Here is a 26,482-nt window from a genome sequence, read left to right on the forward strand (position 1 = left end):
TGGCTGGTGAAATAATTCTGCCAATAATTTGTTGCACTTTAAATTTTGATTTTTGATTCGATCTGTTGGTCTCAAAACTGTTCATCACGAGAACCCAGTTTTTGCCGGGCACTCATCTGTATTGAGATAAGGGTTGCCTGCTATGTATTGGAGCCCAAATGATATCCCCGTGGGCTGGAAGGAAAAAGGACCTAAACAAGATATGAATTGTATTGGCAATTACACGACAATCACTATATCATCTTGCATGTTGCCCTCACTTCTAGTTTAGTAAATTCAATTTGAACTTGTTATCATTAAGGTCTCAAGGCATTGGCCAGCAGCTGCAATCCATCTACTTTAACTTTTTTTTCTGCAGTGATGGAAATAAGTCACAGGAAAAATGGCGATATCAAGTATTAATGGCATCTAGTGATTTCTAAAAATGGCATACGGGGATAATATAATATGTTCAACCGTCTGAGAGGACAGGGAGCAATATTGTGACTTACAAGAAATGACCAAATATATATTTCTCGTATGTATTTTTGGTCTTCATCCATGATTTCTGGCGCATAGCTCCTAAAACCCTTGGAATTTCCTGCCATAAGGGAGATAAAGAAAGCTTTTGTTGTGTTAATGAGGCAAGTTTCCAAAGCCTTTAGGTAAGAATGGCAGTTGGTTGCCAGGAAGGAGGACAGACCAAGTTATGAGAGGGTTGGCACTTTCAGTCCCAGCCCCAGACCTCCGGGGAAGGGAGAGGGGCTGGAGATTGAATCAGACAATGGCCACCGACTTAGTCAATCATGACTGTGTAATGAAGCCTTTTAAAAAAACCCAAAAGGACTGGATTCAGAGAGCTTCTGGGTTAGTGACCAGGTAGAGAAGCAGGGAGAGTGGTGCACCTGGAGAGGACATAGAAGCTCCACGCCCCTTCCTCATTCCTTGCTTTACGCATCTCTTGATCTAAGTGTTGATTCATACCCTTTATCATATCCTTTAACAAACTGGTAAATGTAAGTCACTTTTCCCTAAATCTGTAAGCAACTCTAGCAAATTGATTAAACCTAAGGAGGAGGTTGTTGGAGCCTCAAAACTGTAGCCCGTGGGTCAGAGGGAAGGTAGCAGCCTGGGGATTGCAATTGATCTAGGGGGTGGGGAGGGTCAGCCTTGTGGGACTGAACTCTTATAATCTGTGGAATCTGATGTTATTTCTGGGTAGATAGTGTCAGAATTGAGTTGCATCTTGGACATTCTGCTGGTGTCTAAGAATTGCTTGGTGTAGTGTGGGGGAGGATCCCCCCACATTGGAACTGGGTCTGAGAACCCCTAAAAGATGGGGTAACACTGATCTACCCATACACACTCTTCTAAGGCAAAGTGAAAATGCGTGGCTCGCATTTTGGTTCAGTGAAGGCTGTGTCACAAGTTTTGTGTTACTTCTAAGTCAACAGAGGAAAGAATGAATTATCAGCCTAAAAACAAACTCCTGCCAACCATCAATCAGTCATGTTATTTTTTAGATTTAGACTCCCGAAGAACCTACACTCAGAATCAGTCCTTTCTTGCCTAACCTCCTGAAGTTTCCCACTTATATATATATAGAATTAGATATACATAGAATTATAAAGAATTATATACAAATAATATAAAGAATTATATATATATATGTATATATATATATATGTATATATATAATTTTTTTAAGTTTACTTATTTTGAGAGAAAGAGAGTGCAGAGGAGGAGCAGAGAGAGAGAGAGGGGAAGAGATAATCCCAGGCAGGCTGCACACTGTCAGCACAGATCCCGTGCAGGGCTCAAACTCACAAACCGTGAGATTATGACCTGAGCCAAAACCAAGAGTCAGATGCTTAACCTCCTGAGCCACCCAGACACCCCTCCCACTTTCTTCTCAACCACCATTACCTACTTCATACCTCACAAATTGTGAAAATGTTGGTTTCACTCAGTTTCCTGCCTTAGTCACTATGCTATTTCCTTTTTTCTTCTCCTAAAAATGTTTTTGATTGATGCCTTATTGAAAAGCCCTTAATGTTCTTACTCTGCTTTCTAGGCTTATCATTACCAAAATGGAAGTGTTCAAGTAGTTGCCAACAGCTTACATAATTATTAACTGACCTTAATTCTCCTGGACCTTTTTGTGGCATAGGGCTCTACTGATCATCTCCTCCTCATGAAGCATTTTCTTCCCTTGTATTCTAGTAAATAACAATATCTTGATTTGTTACCAGTCTTTTAAGAGATCCTTATCTGATGCACTTTGGTCACCATTTCTTCTGCCATTCTGTGTACATAAGCATGCCCCACCATGTGAGTCCGAACTGCTCATTTTTTAGATTTCACAAATTCTCCATCGGTATCCAGATCTGCATTCTGCGTTCCATATCGTTACTAAACATCAAACCTAAACCTCATCCTATATCTATATTTTATTTTTATATGGATAACTCAGTGTTCCCTAAAATGCTGTACATTTGGTTTGGGTAATGATCACCACCTCTCTGGGAGTGATTGAATACTCTTCCCCAGCTTTCCCCTTTCTCTGTTGCACAGCCCTTACCTTAAGCTACAATTATTATTTATTTATACTGTCCTTCAAGCTCATAAATCTAATCACTCTTTTATTTATTAAATGAGTTATCCATCTGTCTTACTCTGTTGCCATAATGGAAGGTTTCTGGATATGTTTTGAAGGTACTGCTGATAACATTCAGGATAACATTTCCTGATGAATTGGGTAAAGGATATGAGGAAAAGAGAAACGTCAAAGGTGATTTTTAAGTATTTGGGCTTGAGCAATTGAGTGCATAGTAGTGTTATTTATTGCACGGTAGAACACTAGGGAAGAACAAGATTAAGGGGATTCTATTTTAGTCAAAGTATGTTGGAGATCCCTATGTAACATTCACCTGGAGATGTAATATAAGGAGTTAAGATTTCAGAGTCCAAATTTCAGAGGGAAAATGGGGGTTGGAGATAGAAGTTTAGGAGGGATCACCTTCTACAGCCACGGGACAGGTTGAGAGGCCCTAGGATTGTTCTCATAGACAGAGAAGGGGTCCCACACTCAGGTGTGGACTATGTCAATATTGGCAAGGCAGGAAGGAGGAGCATGCCTCAGAAGAGGCTGAGGAACAACAACCAGTGAGGTGGGAACAAAACCAACAAGAAGATTATCAACTGCATGGAGTGTTTTCCAGAGTTTGAGCAAGATGAGGACTAACAAGTTACCCTCAGGGCCATCTTACCCACTGGGGACAGGAGGCACAGTACCTAGGTCCCATGATATCGTAGGGCACATGGAATGTTTTAATTTCATTTTTTTTTCAATTAGAAGAAAAAAAATATGAATATAGTAACAATGAATATGTAATACTGAACCTGGACTAGGTTACGTTGGTTTTTGTAACAACACAGTCATAAAACAATTTTTAATGCTTTAATGAAAAAAGAGGGCCCTGGAAGTTCTTGACGTGGGTCAAGCATTAGCCAGGCAGTGTGGACCTCACTGCTTACACTGATAAGGACAGCTTTGAAGGAGTCCTGGGAACAGACACCTGATTGGTGGTTGGAGTTGGAGAGGAAGGGGAATGTGAAGATGGGAGATGGCATTTTTAACAAACCTTTGAAATAATTTTGTACAAGGGTGCAGAGAAGTAGGATCCCACCTGGAAGAGATGTGGAACCAAAGGAAGAGTGTGTTTTATTTTGTGGGTCGTGGAGTCAGAGGAGGCATGTGTCTGCATGTGTGTGTGTGTGTACACGCGTGCATGTGTGTGCATGAAAACTGGGAAGATATATCTTAGAATGTCTAACGGAAGGAGCAGAGTCCTTCAGGGCAGAAAGTGCCCAGTTGGAATGGTTGGCCTCTCAGACGGAAGCCAGTTCATCCTGATGGCTTCTGCTCCTTCAGTGAAATAAAAAGTAAAGTCACCAGCTGAGAGTGACAAGTTCCGAGCAGGGGGAGGGCAATTTGAGAAGAGGACAAAATATGCAATAGTCCCTTTTATGTTGAGATGATAGATTGTCTAGGGAAATGTAATAGGATTTCTGAGGGAGAAAGAATGGAACAAAGTTGAAAATGTTAACAACAGTAGTTATCTCAGGGTAGTAGAATCAAATTTGATTTTTATTTACTTTTTTTATAATTTTGTTTTCAAAGTCTTACACTGAAGTGCTTTTGTTGCTTTAAACAGCTATTAAAATACTAATAAAAAATACTCAACAGCCTTCCTATCCCTTATATCTTGCTTTAGTTCCTATTTGCTGTAGGAATTTTTTGGACCAGTTTCCTATAGGAATTTTTCCTGGACCAACTCCAGCTCCTTGTTAAAATTCCCTAAAGAGTTAGTCTCCAGTGTATGATGCTGTTCTGTCATGTATATTGTTATATGTCATTTTATCTGCTTTCTGTATGAACATTTAATTTTCCTAATGAAATTATCAACTTCTTACTGCCAACAACTAGGTCCCATATGAGTATTTCTTAGTTTTAATGAATCAGTTTACACAAATGCCTTACATATGAATCTCTGGGTAGACTCTCCTTCTCTTGTACTATGGCAAAGCCTGCTTTCTTCTTGTAGGCCACATGATCTCCAACCTGTCCTGAGTCAGATGAATTTTTCATTCCCCTTCTTCCAAATGCACTGCAGCTTTTGTTGAGGGCATGAGCTCCATACTTGGAGAGTAAATGAGGAGCAGGTGAGAGAGAACACTTTGCCAGTTCATATGCTCACTCTCCTTCCTCACCTCCACCCCGTGGCACTCCTTCATGTGTTTCAGTGTACGTAGATAAGAGCAAAGACAAGGACCATATTCTTCTGGGTCACAGTCAACTCTCAGTGTTGAAGACAGTGGGTAATAAGTTGTTCTACAGTCTAAAGAGAGACCAAAGTATGAGAGAGCTTGTATAGGGAAGATTCTGATTCATTAGAGAGAAGGGTCTTCAGAAAACAGGAGAGTATAAACCATGTAATGTTCCTCCTTCGCCATGGACTCGAACTGAAGAAGTCTAAGGGGGAGGCTGTAAAGTAGCTTGCAGGGGGAGTGAGGACAAAGGGCAAATGTGATATATGGCAACAGTCACATTGTTCCCATTGTTCAGTAGATGCCAAGAAGGCTAGCCCAGCTCGAGTTACTTATCAACACCCTCCCTCCTGGAACAAAGTGTGTGCAGCACAAAAAGTCTGTGGGCTTACCACTGAGAACCAGACGTGGGGAAGTGGGGAAGTGGCAGGGGAGTGTCGACCCAAGAGTGCTTCCCTCAAGTCAGAATGGCAGTGGGAGAGAGCCCAGGAGGAGGGGGTGGAACTTTCTGAAAAATCTGTAAATTCACCTCATGGATTTTGATACCTGCCATGACATCATGCCTGCCTAATACCCAAGAGAGAGATCCAAGGAAAACTAGCTAATTGTAAAGAAGCCTCAGTTCCTTGTTCTTCCGTGTCTTGCTTCTGTTGACCACAGGAGCCAAGCAGCCAGAGGGGTGGGGGTAAAAGGGCAGACCACCTGCACTCTGGGTCCATGAGCCTCGGGTCCAATCTAAGCTTGGATGGGGAGGGATTACCTTTAAACTGGCTTTAAACCAGATGAGGTAGAGACCTTCGGTTCTTAAGTCTGCAGCCTAATACCTAAAAAATGGTGCTACTCATTAATACCTGCAATGATACAGTGTGTTCCCAAGATGTCAAGGAAAAAGAGAAGAGATTCAGTAGGGTGAGTTTGAAGGCTGCGGTGGGAAACAAATCAAGCTGTATCCTCTAGGGCCAGCCCCTTTAGTTGACCAGCAAGTAGCAAGTAATCGTGGTGGTGAGAGAAACAGTGGTCATCATGGTAGTTATTGCAGGAGTAACAGTGGTGATAGACTGTTCCCAGAATGCCTGCTAGGCACCAGTCTTTATGTTAGGGGCTTTAGGTGTATTATCTCTAATCTTTACTACAAACTAGCAGTGTGGCTGTTCTGCTGCCAACAAGCATAGGAGGAAACTGACCCTCATGGAGTGAATAAGTCAGGGTCACACAGGCAGCAATAAAAACATGAAGTTAAAGAAACATAATTAATCGTGAGGAGAACAGTGTTCATCTGCAGCAATCACTTCTCTTTGTGCAGTCCTCCTGCCTTCTCACTGTCCTAAGAGCTTCCGGGTCCTATTGATTCTGGGCTGTGGGTGGTACCAACAGCACTCCCACTACCTGACCTTGGGAATAAGATGATCCTTATGTTCCACTTCAGCCTCCACCAACCTTTTATTGGTATATGGAGAAACGAGCATTCTTTCTGTACTAGTCCTACTTCATTCTGTTCTAGAAATGTTGCACACGCAACAAATATTTGTGCCACATAAATCGATATCCTATTTTTAGGTTGGCCTGCACACATGAACTACAATGTTTAATGTCATTTCCAGAGGAAAACATGTCCTCAGCCTCAGTTGGAATGATTCACAATTAATCTTAACATTGTTGACTTCAAATGAATATTATGATAAGCATGATTATCCACATTGATGACAGGAATCAATGAAATGTGTATTAAAGAAGCAAATATTTGTGGTCATTATTTAGTTTCCAGATGCATTGTGCAGTTCAGTTCAATTGTTCTCCAAGCAATTGGCAGGGATGCCTGAGGGATGCTGAGTGGCAGGGAAATCCAGGGCTGTGAGAATTCACAAGGTAGATCACCATGAGCAAAAGACATGACTGCAGTGTCTTCCACATCCCCCCTTCGATCCCCTACACACAACAACCCGTCTCTTTCTGGCATTCCTGAGCAAGTCAGGGAAATAGGGAATATAACTGTGTAGGCGCTGGTAAAGTCAAACAACCAGATCTCCCAATGCCCCATTCTTTATCTGTCTAGTTAGCTTTGCTATCACCATAGTTGGGCATCGCATTAATCATCATTAAGAACCTTCTGAGAAAGAGCCTGGTGCTCTGTGAAATCATGGCATTCGGAGGCAGATTCAGTTCAGATCCCTGACCTGCTCTTGAGTGATGTGACCTGGGACATCATTTACTTCATCTCCACAAATTGATTTGCTCATTTCAATTTTAGGATGTTAAATTATACAATAATTGATGAGTTAAACCCATGAAAAGTATGGTTATTTAAAATGCATTGTTGGCCTTGAATAGTTTAAAATATTCATTAATTCCACAAACATTTCTTGAGGGCTATTTTATATCAGACACTAAACTAAATATCAGACACAGATAAATAAAGCACAGTTCCTGCCTTTAAGGAATCATAATGTTATATTCAGAAACTGGATGACCAATGGCTTTGTTGACTCAGTTTACTTCTATGGCACCAAGAATTTCCTTCAGTCTTATTTTTTGCAAAATTAATTTGTCAGTTGATGACCTCACACAAGTTTAACATGTGACCATGTTGATCATATGACTAGTAGGTTGAATTAGAAGAAAATAGAATGTCTGAGCGGACAGGGTAATTTCTGCCATGAAGCCTGGTAATTTTCTTCCAATGTAGAGGCAAAAGTCAGAGTGAGACCTTATTAAATGATAATGTGAACAAACTGAGTCAAGAGCCAAACCACAGAGTTTGTAATAGTTTGAGAAGAAAGATAAAAGCAGAAATAAGTACCTGAGAGGTGACATCTAAACTTCTGTTTTGGGGCGCCTGGGTGGCTCAGTCGGTTAAGCATCTGACTTCGGCTCAGGTCATGATCTCGCAGTCCGTGAGTTCGAGCCCCGCGTCGGGCTCTGTGCTGACAGCTCAGAGCCTGGAGCCTGTTTCAGATTCTGTGTCTCCCTCTCTCTCTGACCCTCCCCCATTCATGCTGTCTCTCCCTGTCTCAAAAATAAATAAACATTAAAAAAAAAAAAAACCTTCTGTTTTGTTTTTCATTTTAATCAGGATAAGATTAAATCTACCTTTGTGAAACACTGACCTAAGAATAGCCATGTGCCATGGTCTTCCTTCACTGTCATAGTTAAGGTCCTGAAACTGCTCTTGGAAGAGTTACTGTGTAAAGGTGACTTTCAAAAGTCTTTCTGATGGACAGAAGCCACTTTGGGAAAGAGGTCATTCTGTGTAGGGTATTTTGAGTGTTAGAGTTTGTTCTGTTTAGAGTGTTTTGGCTGTTGTTGTTTGGATTCCTATCCTCAGAATAGAAATTATTTCAAGATATTTACCTCTTAGGAGTAAGAATGTATATTTCTCAGAAAGAAAATAATTTCACCAGGGAATATGAACAAAAGGAGGAAAATTCAACAAATTAATCTAGGAGATTATTCCTAAAGAAATTATCTTTAGTAATTCTTTTAGATTAATCTTTTTACTAGATTTCATAAATGGTTTTAGGTACAAGCTAATACTTTGCAATTCTCCTTATCAGACTTCTTAGATCCCTATTCTCTATACTTATATATCTTCCTCAGACTTTGAAATGTAGGAAATAAATTGTTGATATTATCCTAGAAATTCACTGAAGTAAACCTTTATCTTATCTGTGTTTCATCTGTTTGCTTAAAGAATTTAATTTGGGGTCTTATTTCATAATCAAGAGGAGGGCATAATTCAGGGTCTAGAAAAATCTCTTTAGGACAAAAGCTGATTGTTACACAAGTTTCTCTGATTGATCTTTCTCAAAATGGACAGATTACTTCTTATTACCAATAACCATTGAATGAAAAATTGGTGAGTATAGCAGGTTAACATCAGCCGGGAGTATTCCTGGATCCTTTGGCCCTGCCCCTTCCCCTGGAATGTGATGTTTCCCACAATGTATTCTGTAGGGCTCAGAGACAGTCAGCAATTTTTTTTAAGTTTATTTATTTTATTTTGAGAGAGAGCGTGGGGAGAGGCAGACAGAGGGAGAGAGAGAGAGGATCCCAAGCAGGCTCTGCGCTGCCAGCACAGAGTCTGATGTGGGGCTCAATGTCACATACCGCTAGATCATGACCTGAACCAAAACCAAGAGTTGGATGCATAAATGACTGGGCGATTCAGGTACCCTGACACTCAGCAATTTTAAAAAATTGGATCCCTGCTCAAATAAATTTAGGCATTACCATTTACCAAATTTTCCTCTTGGGAATTTACATCAGATTAAAAACTCTAAGGCACCCTGCGGTTTTTAGGAAAAGTTGTTGTAGAATGAATTAATATAGAGCATGGGGGGGGGGGCGGGGAATCAAAGCAATGAGGACAGGTATAATAGTCCTATGTTTCTCTCATTCTCTCTTCAGTGTCCCGTGCACTGGACACAGTTCATACATAATATGTGAGGGAAAGAAGGAAGATGTTAGTGGCAATTAAGAAAATCTCTGTGTGATAGATCAAACAAAATCATATAATGGTAAGAAAGTATTCATACCAGTTCATCAGTGTTTGAGAAGTTTGAGTTTAGGCTAGTATCAATATTAAAATTGGAGGAAACCTCATTATCACCTTTTTTATTTTACTACAAGTTATATCATTTGATAGGTTCCCAAATTATCATTCATCCTCAATCTTCTAATCTTATTTCCTTTAGAGCTTCCCAAGTATATGACTCATCCTAAAGCAAGCTACAGATATTTAATGAATACAACATGAGGAGTTGGGAGATAGTCACCCATGAAACCGTCAATGCAATCAAAGCCATAAACATATCCATCACCTAAAGTTTCCTCTCACTCATTCATTCGTTTGTTCATTCTTTGTTTTTTTTTCTTTTTTTCTTTAATGGCAAGAAGACTGAATGGAAGATCTACCCTATTGGCAAAATTTCAAGTATACAATATGGTATTTTTTACCCCAGTTTTTTTTAATGTTTATTTTTGAGAGGAAGAGAGAGAGTGAGAGAGAGCAAGCGCACAAGCAGGAGAGGGGTAGAGATAGAGGAGGACAGAGGATCTGAAGCGTGTTTTATGCTGACAGCAGAGAGCCCAATGCAGGGCTCAAACTCATGAACCATGAGCTCCTGACCTGAGCCAAAGTCGGACACTTAACCGACTGAGCCACTCAGGCGCCCCTACCCTGGTTTTGTTGACATATAATTGGCATAAGGCAATTATTGGCATATGGCACCGTGTATGTTTAAGATTTTACCTTACATATATTGTAAAATGATCACCGCAATAAGTTCAGAGATCAAAACAAAACAAAACAAAAGATGAAAAGAAAAACAAAAGGTTTTCCTTGTGATGAGAAGTCTTAGGATTTACTCTCTAAACACCTTTCAAATAGACAATAGACAAGCATATAACTACAGTCATATTTTATATTACATCCCTAGTTCTTATTTATCTTTTTAAAAATATGTGTTACTGAAGTGTGGTTGGCATACGGTATCCCATTTATTTCAGGTGCATAACACAGTGATTCAACAATTCTCTACATTGTTCAGTGCTCACCATGACAAATCTAGTCACCATCTGTCACCATACAACGTTATTACAATATTAATTATATTCCCTGGACCACACTTTTCATCTCTGTGATTTATTTTCTAACTGAAAGTTTGTACCTTTTAATCCCCTTCACCTATTTCTCCCATTCCCCACACCCCCCTCCCCTCTGGCAACCCCAGTTTTTTCTCCGTAGACAATATAGTATTTTTAACCATTAGCCCTATGTTAAAATAGGCCCTGTGTTAAAATACAGTAGATCTCCAGAACCTGTTTTGTTTTATTGTTTTGTTTTGTTTTTAGAAAGATTCATTGGTTATCAAGTTTGTGATAGATGCAAAGTTCAGATCACAGGTGGATAAAAAAAAAATGCTGAGGGGTAAAAAAAAAAAAAAGGCTGAGAGGTTTTTAAGATTTTTGTAATGCAATCATGAGGAAGTTCTATGTATTGAGGATTTCTTGTGTTTGTTTATGTATATACAAAGGAGGAAAAGCTTGATCAGAACTGAAATCAGAAATCATCTTGATCGTTTTCTGGTGGACAAAAAGAAAAATTTGAACCTTTCCTAACCCTGGAACAATAAATTACCTAGTTTAAAAAAAAAAAAAAAGAGGAATTCCCATCTATGATGACTAACCCCTACCCTCAGGGATGTTACAATATTTACATTTGTTTGTCTTTATGAAATAGAATATCATATTCTCCCAAATTTCTGCTTACACTAGATAATCTTACTATTATAATATGTTTCAGTCTTCTGTTTCCAGGATGTACTTAGCAATAGCTATTGAGTTTTGGGCATTGTGTCAATGACAATGTGTCATCATTTTTTATAATGCATTATTTTTATAAAGTACAGTGTTGCTGCCTTCAGTGTGAGTCACTGCCATGTAGTGGTTTTAAATGTTCCATACAAATTGACAACTTGAGCATATTGGCTATTGTTATTCCTTGAGTGAAGAAGCAGCTTCTTGGGGAGCCTGGATGGTTCTGTCAGTTAAGCGTTCAACTCTTGATTTCGGCACAGGTCATGATTTCACAGTTAATGAGGTCGAGCCCCACATCAGGCTCTGTACCGACAGTGTGAACCCTGCTTGGGATTTCTCTATCTCCCTCGTGCTCTAAATCAGTCTCTCAAAATAAATAAACATTAAAAAAAAAGAGTTGGATGCTTAACCAACTGAGCCACCCAGGCACCCCTCAATGGAGAATATTTAAATATATTTTTAAAATACTACTCTAATTAGGAAATGATCCTAGAGTAATAAATCTTTAGAACTCGGAAGATCCTTAACTAGTCAATGTAATGCCAATGCATGGAAAGTAAGCTCCCAGAGGGCAGGAGCCTCTCCATCTTTTCATTGCTGTATCTGGTCCCCCAAAACAGCATCTGACCTGAGTCAACCCTCAGATTGCCACGAGGGGCGGGGTGGGGGATGAACGAACTATGCAAAGCACAGTTTTCTTTTCCAAGCAGTCATAGAAGTGTAGCAAATGCTGAGTCTGAACCTTTCTCTCCTCAAAGGGAAATTCGTATGTCTAGGAAAGGAAACAAATATATATATGGTATATATATTTGGTATATATTTTTGGTACTATGTTTGATATATTTATACCAAATATATACCAATATATATGTAAACGTATACCAAAAATATCCTCAGTCTGTGGGAAAATTGAAAACTTACATGAAAGTTCAAAGGAATACGAGACATCTGCCTAGCAGGGATGGAGATCGTTGAGGAAGAAGTGTTTAACATAAAGCTGGAGAACGTGCAGCTCTGACAGGTGTAGTTTATGCAGAAGAAGGGCTCTCCAGGAGGGGGTACAAAGATGAAAGAAACTGAAAAACGATGCAGGGAGACCTGACCTTGCCTACCCTGGAGTGAAAACTGGACGGATAAATTAGCGCTGGGTCAAGGAGGGCAGTAGAATGACAGACCATGCCACTTAGAAGTGTTTTACTATCACCTTGCAGCGTAAATCCGTTCTCTCTCCTGTGATCTTTATCATAAGCAATAAGAGAGAATGGCCTGATCAGAAATATCCGTTCTATTCCTTCACCTCAGTGGTGGCATTCATACTATAAACTCTTCCTCTTTGGAGATCATCACCCCTGTGGATTTCTGCAACAACATCTCACCTGGTGTATTTCCTTCTCTGGCCTCCTGTGCACCTTCCCATGCTCAGGCTCCTCCACCCTGAAGGCTGGCTCCAGCATGCCTGTCCCTGGCCTTCCTCTGCACACCGCCCGCTGGAACACCCAGCCTCTCATCCTGCTTCCACACCGCTGGCTGCTGGAATTTCCATATTGAGTCCTCATTGTCTTTCCTCCTAAATCTTCCTCCCATGTTCATCAATCTGTACATGTTTCTTCCAGTTTTGCAGAATCTACGTTTTTTTTAGGTACCTTTGTTTTGTTTTGTTTTTCCTGTTCTATCAGCTCTGTTCATCTTTCCCCCCACAGACCCTGTTTCTTTGCATTCTCACTGCCAACAGTCAGGTTGCATATCGCCTCACACCTGGTTGTTCCTGTCACCTCTGGCTCCTCACTGGGCTCCTTGTATGCTGTCATTCCCTCACCAGGGAGTCTGATTCTACCAGAACTAAAGTAAAATGTATTTTTATTACTCTCCCTTGTTAGAAGGTGGAGGGTCCGTAATGTATCCTCCAGACTGAGAAGGCACTTTAAGACTGAGAACAGAGCAAGCCATTCCATTTCATTTTCACAGAGTTTTACTCAGGGTAACCTGCTGATAGGGGCATAAGGGGAATCAGGCAGGCAGATGATCCAGGCAGTATGTGGTTATTCTCCAAAGCTATTCTCCACTTCATCTGGACTCCAGTCCCCGGCTTTTGTAAAGCCAGGGGCATGGTGGTGTGGTCACCATCTGCACACCAGAGGGTCTCTACTAGTTATCTAAAGTGGAGTCTTTTGTGCACCACTTTAGGGAAGATCAGAACGAGCCTTCCTGCATTCTGGTCAGGACGTACATTAACCTCCACAGGGCCTGGAACACGTAGCCCCAAGGGGGAAGTCACTGTGTGGGCACGAACGGGGCGGAGGACCAAAGATGGAGTCAACGTTGTTCGCACTCCTACATCCCTCCTCTTAGTTACACAATAGAAGTCAGTGAAAATTTGCAGAGAACCAGTTATGTGCCACACAGAGCAGTAGGCAGAGGAAACAATGATCAATGCATTCCCTGCCGCAGGGGAACATTCAGTTTAGTGTGGGTGATAGACATAAACCTAAGTTACTCACAATGGAACAAGTAATAAAATGCCTTAAAATTCTTTCTGTCATTTTCTGTTACCCTCACATAAGTTTATTCATTTTAGCCTTGATAGTAAATTCTTCATGACATTTTAAAAAGAAATTTATTATCAGATTGCTTTAAAAAATGGAATTAATTCTTTTACTTAAACCAGCAATTGATATTATGTTGTTTTGTAATTTGAAAGATAAATTTCTTTATTCAGTGTTAAATTTTTTAAAACAATTGCCTTGTGATTCAGAAAAAAAATATATTTCACTTGGACTGTAGATATTCTCCAAATAAACTATACACATTTATAAACTAACATCTGGTTTAGTTTATTTTAAAAGCTAAACCAAAAATGTCAAAGTGAGATGTTTGTTTTGTCAATAAATGTTGTAAAGAATCAGACTGTAGTCATTGTAAGAAGGACATACTTACTTCATTTTTAAAACTGGTTAAGAATGATTTAAATATCAGCGTTATTAGCTTAAAATAGACTATTAAAACTCTCAGACGTTTTATGATAGCCCCATGGTAAGCACAAAAATAAAACATATAGAAAATACACAACAGAAAAAGAGAAAGGAAACAAAATATACCATTACAAAATCAATGAAATACAAAGCGGATAGCAAGACAAGAAAAGATGGACAAAAGAGCTACAGGATAGACTGAAAATAATTAACAAAATAGAAATAGTAAGTTCTTCTCTATCAATAATTACTATAAATGTAAATGGATTAAACTCCCCAATCAGAATGCTTAGAGTGACTGAATGGATTTAAAAAATCCAGCTACCTGCTATCTACAAGAAACTCATTTTAGATTTAAGGATACGCGTAAAGGGATGGAAAAATATATTCCATATAATTGGTAACCAAAAGAGAACAGGGACAGCTATATTTATATCAGAGAAACTACACTATAAGTCAAAACTGTCACAAGACACAAAGGACATTATATCATGATAAAAGAGTCAACACAGTAGGAAGATATAACCAGTATTAAAAAAAAAAATCTGCACCCAACATCAGAGCTCCTAAATATGTAAAACAAGCATTGACAAATTTAAGGAGAAATAGACAGCAGTTCAATAATAGTAGAGACTTTAATACTCCACATTCAATAATGGAAGTAGCATCCAGACAGAAAATCAATAAAGAAATAGTATACTTAAATAACACCGTACACCAAATGAACCTAACAGACATATACAGAATACCCTACCCAACAGCAGCAGAACACACAGTCTTCTTAAGAAAATTGCACATGGAACATTCTCCAGGATAGATCGTATATTGGGCCACAAAAGAAGTCTTAATATATTTTAAAAGACTGAAATCATATTGAACATATTTTCCAACCACTGTAGGATGAAACTAGAAATTAATAGTAAGAAGGAAAACTGGAAAATTCACCGATATGTGGACTTTAAAAAACACACTCTCAGACAACTAATGGGCCAAACAAAAAGATCCAAGGGAAATTGCACAATATCTTCAGGCAAATGAAAACAAAGACACAACATACCAAAACTATTGGATGTAGCAAAAGCAATAGTAAGAGGGAAGTTTATAATTCTAAGCACCTACATTAAAAAGAAGATCTCAAATAAACTAACTTTACATCTCAAGGGACTAGGAAAATCACAAGCTAAACTCAAAGTTATCAGAAGGAAGGGTATAATAAAGATTAGGGCAGAAATAAAATTGAGACCAGAGAAACAATAGAGATATCAACATAGCTAAGAAGTGATTTTTGAAAGAGTAGAAAAAATGACAAACTTTAGACTAACTAGAAAAAATAGAGAAATGATTCAAATAAATAAAATCAGAAATGAAGGAAATATTAAAATTGATGTCACAGAAATAAACAGGATCATAAGAAATTACTGTGAACAATTCTATGCCAAGAAATTGGATAACATAGAAGAAATGGATAAATTCGTAGAAACATGAACCCTACCAAGGCTAAATCATGAAGGAATAGAAAATCTGAACATATCTATAATTAGTAAGAAAATTGAATCACTGGGGTGCCTGGGTGGCTCAGTTGGTTAAGTGTCCAACTTCGGCTCAGGTCATGATCTCACGGTTCATGAGTTTGAGTCCCGTGTTGGGCTCTGTGCTGACAGCTCAGAGCCTGGAGCCTGCTTTGGGTTCTGTGTCTCCCTCTCTCTCTGTCCTTCCCCCACTCACACTGTCTCTCTCTGTCTCTCAAAAAATGAATAAATGTTTAAAACAATTAACCAAAAAAAAAGAAAATTGATTCAGTAATCAAAAAAAAAAAAAAAACTCACAGCACAGAAAAAGATCGTATATCTTCATGGGTGAACGCTACTAAAGATTTTAGAATTAACACTAATCCTTCACAATCTCTTCCAAAATATGGAAAAAGGAGGGAATACTTCCAAACTTATTCTGTAAGTCCAGCATTACCATGATATCAAAGCCAAAACAAAGACATTACTAGAAAAGAAAAATACAGAAAATTATTCCTGATTAACACAATACTAGCAAACAAACACATGAAAAGAAGCACAAACCATTGCCAAATGGAATTTATCCCTCAGATGGAAGGATGCTTCAGTATATGAAAATCAGTTAATGTGATTCACCACATTTCCTATCCAGGGCTGTTTGGCAAGAAAAAGTAATAAAAAGCATCCAAATGGGAAAGACAGAAATAAAATTATCTCTGTTTGCAGATGACATAATTTTATATATTGAAAACCTTAAGGATCACACACACACACACACACACACACACACACACACACAAAAGTGTTAGAATAAATGAATTGAGTAAAGTTGCAGAATATAAAGTTGACATACAAATATAAGTAAAGTTTCTAGACACTAATACCAAATTATCTGAAAAGATAACCAGAGGGAGGAAAACCTCTGCTATTTATATTTATATATTGTTATTATTATTATTTACATATATATTCATATTTATTTATCTACGTATAATAGCATTGGAAAGAAAAAAATAAGTTTAGCAATAAATTTACCCAAAGAGGTGAAAGACTTGTATACTAAAATCTATAAAACACTGGTGAGAGAAACTGAAGAAGACACAAATAAATGGAAAGACGCCATGTGTTCATGGATCGGAAGACTTCATGTTTTTTAAATGTCCATACTAGTGGCCCAGGACACTCTGCATTCCGCATGTATCTCGAGAGCACGTCAGACACCTTCTTCTCCACCCCTTAAGCTCTGTCAGCGTCATTGCCACTGTATTGCCAAGATGTTGCTTTCTAACAGGCTGACTCTGGACGAGCTGGATGTGAAGGGGAAGTAGATAGTCATGAGGGTGGACTTTAACGTCCCTATGAGGAACCAGATAAGAACTAACCAGCGAATCAAGGCTGCCATCCCAAGCATCCGATTCTGCTTGGACAATGGAGCTAAGTCAGTTGTTCTTATGAGCCATCTGGGCTGGCATGAAGGTGTCCCCCTGCCTGACAAGTACTCTTTGGAGCCAGACGTTACAGGACTCAGATCTCTGCTGGGCAGAGATGTTTTGTTCTTGAGGGACTATGCAGGCCCAGAAGTGGAGGAAGCTTGTGCTGACCCAGCTGCTGGGTCTGTCATCCTGCTGGAGAACCTCCACCTCCATGTGGAGAAAGAAGGGAAGGGAAAAGATGCTTCTGGGAATAAGGTTAAAGCTGAGCCAGCCAAAATAGAAGCCTTCAAAGCTTCACTTTCCAAGCTAGGATGTCTATGTCAACGATGCTTTGGCACGACTCACTGAGCCCACAGCAACATGGTGGGAGTCAGTATGCCACAGAAGGCCAGACATTTCTTGAGGAAGAAGGAGCCGAGCCATTTTGCAAGGCCTTGGAGAGCACAGACTGATCCTTCCTGGTCCTCCTGGGAAGAGCTAAAGTCGCAGACAATATCCACATGATCAGCAATATACTGGACAAAGTCAATGAGATGATTATTGGTGGTGGAATGGCTTTTACTTTCCTTAAGGTGCTCAACAACATGGAGATTGGCACTTCTCTGTTGATGAAGAGGGAGGCAAGATCAGCAAAGTCCTCATCTCTAAAGCTGAGAAGAACAGTGTGAAAATCACCTTGCCTGTTGACTTTGTCACTGCTGAGAAGTTTGATGAGAATGCCAAGACTGGCCAAGCCACTGTAGCCTCTGGCACACCTACTGGTGGGATGGGCTTGGACCTTGGTCCTGAGAGGATCAAGAAGTATGCTGAGGCAGTTCTTCAGGCTGAGCAGATTGTGTGGAGTGGACCTGTGGGCATATTTGAATGGGAAGCTTTTGGCCAAGGAACCAAAGCCTTCATAGATGAGGTGGTGAAAGCCACTTTCAGGAGATGCATCCCCATCCTAGGAGGTGGAGACACTGCCCCTTACTGGGCCAAATGGAACACAGAGGATAAAGTCAGCCCTGTGAGCACTGGGGGTGGTGCCAGTTTAGAGCTCCTGGAAGGCAAAGTCCTTCCTGGGGTGGATGCTGTCAGAAGTGTTTAATACTTTCCTGCCTTTTGGTTCCTGTGCACAGCCCCTAAGTGAACACATCTCTTGTGTAGCACCTGCCACATCTCCACTTGGCATTGACTAAATCTTCCCTTGTGTCAAGATTCAGCTAGTAGCCAAGAGATGCAGTGCCAGGAGCCCTTAAGCAGTTGCACAGCATCTCAGCTCCTCTTTACTGCACCCTGGATTTGCCTACATCCTTCAAGATGCCATTTGAATTCCTTAGTAACTTATAATCACTTGGTGATTATGCATCCTAGAGGGCATATACTTCTATTCTGCCTTTTAGAAGAAACTGCGCTATGTTAGCTTCTCTTTTTGAAGTAGCTTATTCTGATTAACTTTGTCCTTGTTTTACTACTCATCATGGAAAAAAGATGAAATTTTAATTGTAGAGGGATAGGGAGACAACATTGGTGATCTGTTAAATAAATAATAAAAACATCCATTGAAAAATAAATAAAATAAAACGTCCATACTACTAAAGCAATCTACAAACTTAATGCCATCTCTGCCAATGGTAGAGAAAAATGCCAATTGCATTTTTTTATGTTTTTTTTAATGTTTATTTATTTTTGAGAAAGAGACAGACAGAGCATGAGTGAGGGAGGGGCAGAGAGAGAGGGAGACACAGAATCTGAAGCAGGATCCCGCCTCCAAGCTGTCAGCACAGAGCCCAACGCAGGGCTCAAACTCACAGACCATGAGATCCTGACCTGAGCTGAAGTCAGTCACTTCACCAACTGAGCCACCCCGTCGCCCCAGCCAATTGCATTTTTTACAGAAATAGAAAAAAATGTTAAAATTCATATGAAACTACAAAAGACTCTGAATAGTCAAACAATCTTGAGAAAGTAAAACAAAGATGAAGGTGTCACACTTTCTGGTTTCAAAACATATTACGGGGCACTTGGGTGGCTGAGTCGGCTAAGCGTCCAACTTTGGCTCAGGTCATAATCTCATGGTCTGTGAGTTCAAACCCCGTGTCGGGCTCTGTGCTGACAGCTCAGAGCCTGGAGCCTGCTTCGGATTCTGTGTCTCCCTCTCTCTCTGCCCCTCCCCTGCTCATGCTCTGTCTCTCTGTCTCAAAAATAAATAAAAACATTTTAAAAAATTAAAAATATATATATTACAAAGTAATGGTACTCACATAAAGATAGACTGTAGCCAATGGAACAGAATAGAAAGCCAGAAATAAATGCACATATATACAGTCAATTGATGTTCAACAAGGGTACTGAGAATACACAATGAGGAAAGAATAGTCTTTTCAACAAGCAGCATTGGAAAAAGTGGATATCCACAAGCAAAAAAAAATGAAATTGGACCTTTAGCTTACACCATACACAAAAGTCAGGAGATCAAAGACTTTAACATAAGGTCTGAAACTGTAAAACTCCTAGAAGAAAACATAGGGGAAAAGCTTCATGACATTGGGCTTGATAATGATCTTGCAGATTTGACACCAAAAGCAAAGGCACAGAGCAAAATAAACAATTGGGACTACAGTTGACTCTGAACAACATGAGTTTGAACTTGAACTGTGTGGGGCCGTTTATACACAGATTCTTTACAGTATGGTACTGTAAGTGTATTTTATCTTATGATATTATTAACATTTTCTTTGGCTAATTTTATTATAAGAATACAGTATATAATATATACATAACATACAAAATATGTATTAATTATTTATGTTATTGGTAAGGCTTCTAGTCAACGGTTGCCTATTAGAAGTTAATCTCTTGGGGAATCAAAATTTATACATGGATTCTCAACTGGACAGGGGTTAGGTGCCCCTCAACCCCCACACTGCTGTTCAAGGGTCAACTGCACATCAGACTAAAAAGCTTCTGTGCAGCAATTGAAACCACCAGTGATATGAAAAGACAACCTACAGAATGGGAGACAATATTTACAAGTTCTATACCTGATAAGTGGTTAATATCCAAAATATATAAGGAATTCCCACAACTCAGTAGCAGAGTAATAGCTCAATGTAAAATATGGGTGAAGGTCTTCATTGGCATTTCTTGAAAGAAGACATACGGATGGCCAACAGGTACACAAAAAGATGTTCAACAGCACTAATCATCAGAAAAATACAAACCAAAACCATAAAGACATATCACCTCATACCTGTTAGGATGCCTACTATTAAAAAAAAAAAGATAACAAGTGTTGGAGAGAATGTAGTAACATTGGAAGCCTTGCATACTGTTGGTGAGAATGTGAAATGGACAGCTGCTATAGAAAACAGGATAGAGTTCCTCAAAAAATTAAAAATAGAAGTACCATATGATCCAACAATCTCACTTCTGAGTATCCAAAAGAAGTGAAATTAGAATCCCAAAGAGGCATTTGCATTCCCATGTTCATTGCAGAATTGTTCACAACAGCCAAGGTGTAGAAACAACTTAAATGTTCGTCAACAGATGAGCGGATAAAGAAAAAGTGATCCACACATAGGATGGACGAATAGCCTACAAAAGGAAACGCAACATATGCAACAACATTGATGAACCTCGAGGACTTTATGCTAGGTCAAATAAGCTAGTCACAGAAGGACAAATACTGCATGATTCCTCCTATATTAGGTATCCAAAATAGTCAAACTCATGGAGGCAGGAAGTAGAATGGTGGTTGCCAGGAGCTAGATGAGGGGGTTAGAAGTGTCCACTGGTTAGAAAAGTTTCAGTTATGCAAAGTTGAATAAGCTCTAGAGATCCACTGCACAATGTTACGCTTCTAGTTAACACTACTGTATTGTGCACTTAAAACTTTAAGGGGGCAGATCTCATGTTAGGCATTCTCACCACAATTTTTTTTAAAAACGGAATGAACAACCAACTGTCTTTGTAAATTTTCCGTGAGATCCCAGAGTGCCAATCCCATGCTTACCCTCTCTCATAACAAAGTGAATGTTCCCAGCTGGCAAATAATCTGACAAGAATTTGATATCTAGAAAGTTCACAGATCCTAGCATACACCTTTACATGTTTTCTAATTCTCTATCACAACCTTCTGATTATCACTAGAATTTTATTTGACAGTCTCCACTGAGTCTTTCAGTGACTGAACAGTATGGAGGTATGAACTTAAAAGGTTCACTTATGAAAATAAAGGAAGTTCAAATTCTGTTTTAGTTTTCACTAGTCCCCTATGCTGACTTTGGATTTTGAATAGCTCCGCTGCTCATTGAATAGTCTCCATTACTCTTTTCCTGAAAAAGAAATCTTCCCCTGCATTTGACTCCATGTTTTTCTCTCCATCACCTCCCAACTCAGTGGGAGAATCTCCCGTGGGGATCTTTAGTGACCTTTTCAGCTTTTTTGGCTCTCGTGTTTGGTCATCTGTATTAGGTTGGAAACCCTCAGAACAAGACTTCTGTCAGAGTGTAACATTTATATAGTTCTGTTTCATAGATTTTTAAGTATACAGATTTCATTGCCTTGTATTTATCTAACATTATGTCAATACTTATGCTGCCTTAGATTATTCCAAAGAGAGGTCTGCGTGGAAGTTGGAAAGAAAATCCTTAACATGGAATGTATTTGCTGTGTCTCTTTATATACCACTTGTGAAATACTAATGCCGTGGACAAATACGTCGTCAGCAGGAAACTAATGCCTTTGTCATATACGCTGGCCTCTACTTAAGGTTTTCTTTAGACCTCAGAAGATGACAAGACAGCGTGGAATAAGTGACCCTGGACGCGATTTTTCTAGTTCCCTGAAGAGTAGTTGATCTATGTGTGTCTGTGCATCCTCACCTTATCTGGGGCAGAGCTACAAATCCAGTTTCATGGTTAAATTAGCAGGTAATCCCTCCGTTTGCAAGCCTTGAAATGGTGTGTATCCTTCAGAGGAATCTGATTATGGCAGATCCCCAAGGTTCCCGCTTCAGTGCACAAGGGCTTAACTCAGAAACAACGGACTCAACAGGGGAATGAAGTCAGTGACGGGAAACAGCCATGTGATTCTTTTGTTGGGATGCTCCCCGCTGCACTTGAGCAACAGGAATGGGATTGGGTCGCTTGCACACTTGTATTCCAAAACTAGCTGTTAAGCCTGGATTTAGCTTTTCCTCTCCACCATTCTCCCCATCTTGGTACATGGCACCATCATCTCTCATTTGACTCCCTCCTCGGCACTCTCCTCATGTATGCAATAAAACATCTGCACAGTAACTGACTTCTGAAAAACCTTCGATGTATCTACTTCTGGCCACCTCATTCCTAGTGGACGCCCATTTCATCTTTCCACAAATTATTGAAAGAGGCAGTGAACTCTCACCCTATTTTAAGTATGTCTTCTGTACTCCTTGTCTATACTCTGCCTGAATAAGCTTTACACTTTTTTTAAAATATTGCAGCTGTACCAAAAAAAAAATAATAATAATAATAATATAGAAAACTTTGTGTACCCAATAGCCAGTTTGAAGGGGGGGGTGGGTATAAAACAAACACAATTAAATTTTACCTTTCTCCACGTGTTCCCCACTTTTCTTCCCTGGACATAAGCACTCTCCTGAATGTGGTGTTTATCAGAATCTTTCAGTAGAGTAAATCTTGTCATGTTAAGCCTCTGCTTCAGCCCTTCACCGTGCTTCCATTACTTTTAGTCCCCAGACCTATTCCGTGGCTGGCGTGGCCTCCCGTGGGCTATTGCTGTCCCCTGGCTGCCTCTCTCCAGCCTCCCCACACACCATCCTCTATGAGGTCAGGGGAGGCCCTCTCCCTGCTCTCGCTGCCTGGTGTAATCACTCAAACATACTCAGCGCTCCATAATTGCTAGCAAGTTGGATGAATACGTGAGTGACCGCCAGACACTGTGTTGAGATACAAATACGAAAAAGCTCTTGCCCTGTCCTCCAGGGTTTGCAACAGATGATAAGACAGGGGAACAGACCAGGGGGTGGATGTGAAAATCAACAATTGTAAACCAGTGAGGCTGAGACCTATAATAGAAGTGGGGATGCGCGCAGGGATGGAACACCAAAGGGTGTAATCAGATCTTCTGGGGTTGGAGAGGATAAAAGCTTCTCACAAGAGGAGACGTTTAAACTGAAGCTTGAGGGGCGCCTGGGTGGCGCAGTCGGTTGAGCGTCCGACTTCAGCCAGGTTACGATCTCGCGGTCCGTGAGTTCGAGCCCCGCGTCGGGCTCTGGGCTGATGGCTCGGAGCCTGGAGCCTGTTTCCGATTCTGTGTCTCCCTCTCTCTCTGCCCCTCCCCTGTTCATGCTCTGTCTCTCTCTGTCCCAAAAATAAATAAAAAACGTTAAAAAAAATTTAAAAAAATAAATAAACTGAAGCTTGAAAAATGAATAGAATTTTTCAGGGCACGGAAGGAGGAGAGCGTATTTCGGGCAGAAGACTGCAGCTTGTGAAACGTGAGCACGACGCAGGGCACCCGCGGGGAGCTGGGAGTGGCTGAAGCATTGGGTCCGTGTGGAGAACAGGAGGAGAACCGGGCAGCGGCCAGACCGGGGAGGGCTCCGTATACTGAGCTGTGGCATTGGGACCATTGTCATTGTTGAAACCCAGTTTGTTACGTCTGAGGCAGATGCTCTGCCCGGCCAAGCTGAACAGCAGATATGAAGATGAATAACTTGACCCACCTGTGCTTAAAAGCCTATCTCATAAGGAGACACAACAAATCCACAATGCAAACGGTTTTTGCCCCTCTTTTGCCTCCAGTAGAAGTGTCTCTGGAAGGGCTGTATTTAATGAAATTGGGATTTTTTTTTAAAACACTTTTTTGGTAAGGTCATCGGACAGGAGCTGAATGGCCACACACCAGAGGGGCCAGTGTCACACTCCAATGCCTGCGACTCACTCTTGCAGTGTGACCGCCTTGTAGTAACTAGTCTTTAAAAACCTCCACAGTTGCAGAGCCTACAGAGGATGGTGACAGCCACCTGAGGGGCTGTGGTGACCCACGTTCGCATGATTTTAGCCCCCACCTTTTGCAGGATGGCATGGGGTTGGTGGGGGGGCCTGTGCTCACCTTCTATTTAAGGTCAGCCGTGAGGGGACACTCGTTCACATAGTTCAGCCCCTGTGGGTGGCAATAGGAGATAACCATTTCTTTAGCTTAAGAATGGTCATCTTTCTTAATAACGTGTAAATACTCCTGAGAGTGGGTAACGTGGTAAAGATTATATCCCATTCTCACTGTAGCACATAATAACTCATCAGATTTCTCCTGAGTGAAGGTTTAAATATGAGGGAGAGAGCTAATTGCCACTGTATAGCTACATCAGGTTTCTGACAGTGGCATTGTGTGAAGAAGAAAATGTGGAAGCCTGAACGCTCATAAATGTTGTATCTCCCCACGTCTCCTGTATCCCAAATTCGTGCAAAGGTTAAAATGTTCTTAATTTTTATTCTAAAAATCTTAGGCGTTCCGTTAGCACTCGTGTCTGATCGAATACAGGCTTGCCTCGGCTTCATTGAGCTTTGGGCACACGAACGAGATGAGCTTTTGTGGCCCGTTACGTCATTGAGGCCAAATGCTACCTGCGCCCCCTTCGCTGCTCCATTCACACACTGAACAGGAACTTCAAATGAATGTCCAGGGAAAGAATTCCTCCCAGCACGGTGGACCTTTTGATTTTGTGCCTTAGCACATATAAACTGAAATAAATAAAAAATTTTATCCCTTCAGTTCTAATTAGTCTGAAGCAGTTACACAAAAGTGCATTCGAGATACGGGCTCGTGCTGCTCCAACACAAAGACAAAAATATGAGAAAACCAAGTTATCAATTACAGTATAGCTTCCGTGCTTTCCCACAGTGTCCTTTGAGGAGTGCCTCTTTTTAACCTAGGATATGATAGTTTTGCCCCCCGAGCCTTTTTGTCAGATATAAATATGGGGTTGGGGGGAGCATATCTAAGCATCTCTTTTATTTTCCCTGGGAGGCAATAAAATGTTGTACCTGCACTTGGAAGGTCGTTTTTCACTGGTCATACCAGTTAACCTAAGGGTGGGTTTGCATGATTCCTTCCCTTTCTGGGGTTGTCCCAGGACTGTGGTTCTATTTCCTGTCCTTTGTTTGCCATTTCTACCTCTTTCCAGTGCATGTTGTTCTGGTCGAAGGCACTGTATTGAGAAGTTAAATGAGGCTCTTTTGTGAATATCATTTCCTACTGCTTTACTTTGGTTGTATAATCAGATGTTAAGGTTTAGTTGAAGTGAACGTGTTGAGAAAGAAATGGAAAAAAATGGCATCTCTAAATGAGATATCAAGAGAAGTAAGGTGTTCAGGTATCTACAGGCCGATGGCTTGCGAGAGGTTTATCTGTCTCTAAGGTGGAGAGAATTCTTTAGAAATAAGAAGAAAAAGAAAGGAAAAATAACCAGAATTGTGATTTCATCTAAATGTTTTACAAAATATTTTTTCATGCTTGTAAAATATCTTTGTGATAATTGTTTTAGTTAGATCCTGAATTATATTTCTTTCATGTTCTATAGATTTCCACTTACCATTTAGATATCTATTTTCAATAAGCCTAATTTTTTTCTGCATTAAACCAATATACAAAATGTAGCTAGTGAAAAAGAAATAAAAGGCATAATGATTAGAAAGAAAAAATATTCTCATTATTTTCTAATGAAGTGATCATCAATAAATTAAAGCCCCCCAAAATGTACAGATTATTAGAATTAGTTCTGGAGCTGAGTAAGATTTCTGAATCTAAAATCAATATACAAAGGCGGTTTTCTGAATGCCACCACAAACTGTTAGAAAATATGATTGAAACTGAAGTTTTCAATAATAATAATATCTTCAAAAAAGACTAATAAGTAAATTGGAATAAATCTAGAAATGATGTACAAGACATTTTTGAGAAAATTAATTAAAAACAGCTTAAGATATCTAGAATGCTAAATAAATCTATATACTATGTTTATGGGTTGGAAGACCCAAAATCAAAAGGAGTGAATTCCTGCTAAACTTACTTAAAATTTCAGTGCAATTTCAGTCAAAATCCAACACAGTTATTTTATGTGTGTGTGTGTGTGTGTGTGTGTGTGTGTGTGTATCTTGATAAACTAATTCAGAAGTATGACAGAGTGAAAGACTAAAGATAGTCACACATTCTTTTATTTTTTAATGTTTATTTTTGAGAAAGAGAGAGACAGAGCCCAAGTAGAGGAGGAGAGAGAGAAGAGACACAGAATCCAAAGACACAGAATCCAAAGCAGCCTCAAGTTGGGCTCTGTGCTGGGCACGGAACCTGCTTAGGATTTTCTCTCTCCCTCTCCCACTACCCCTCTCCTTCTTCCTCTCTCTATCTCTCTCAAAAAAAATAAATAAATAATTTTTTTAAAGTAAAAAGTGTAAAAACA

At 39.9% G+C, this 26,482-nt stretch overlaps 1 protein-coding gene and 1 pseudogene across 1 annotated transcript in view; both read left to right on the forward strand.

Moving 5' to 3' along the window:
* Positions 1-26,482, forward strand: part of PLXDC2 (plexin domain containing 2) — a 446,547-nt gene that overhangs the window by 277,674 nt on the left and 142,391 nt on the right. The gene's annotated exons all lie outside the window — the stretch shown is intronic.
* On the forward strand, positions 9,145-18,595 carry LOC125918624 (phosphoglycerate kinase 1-like; annotated as a pseudogene).

This window comes from Panthera uncia, chromosome B4, assembly GCF_023721935.1.
Source record: "Panthera uncia isolate 11264 chromosome B4, Puncia_PCG_1.0, whole genome shotgun sequence".
Lineage (NCBI taxonomy): Eukaryota > Metazoa > Chordata > Mammalia > Carnivora > Felidae > Panthera > Panthera uncia.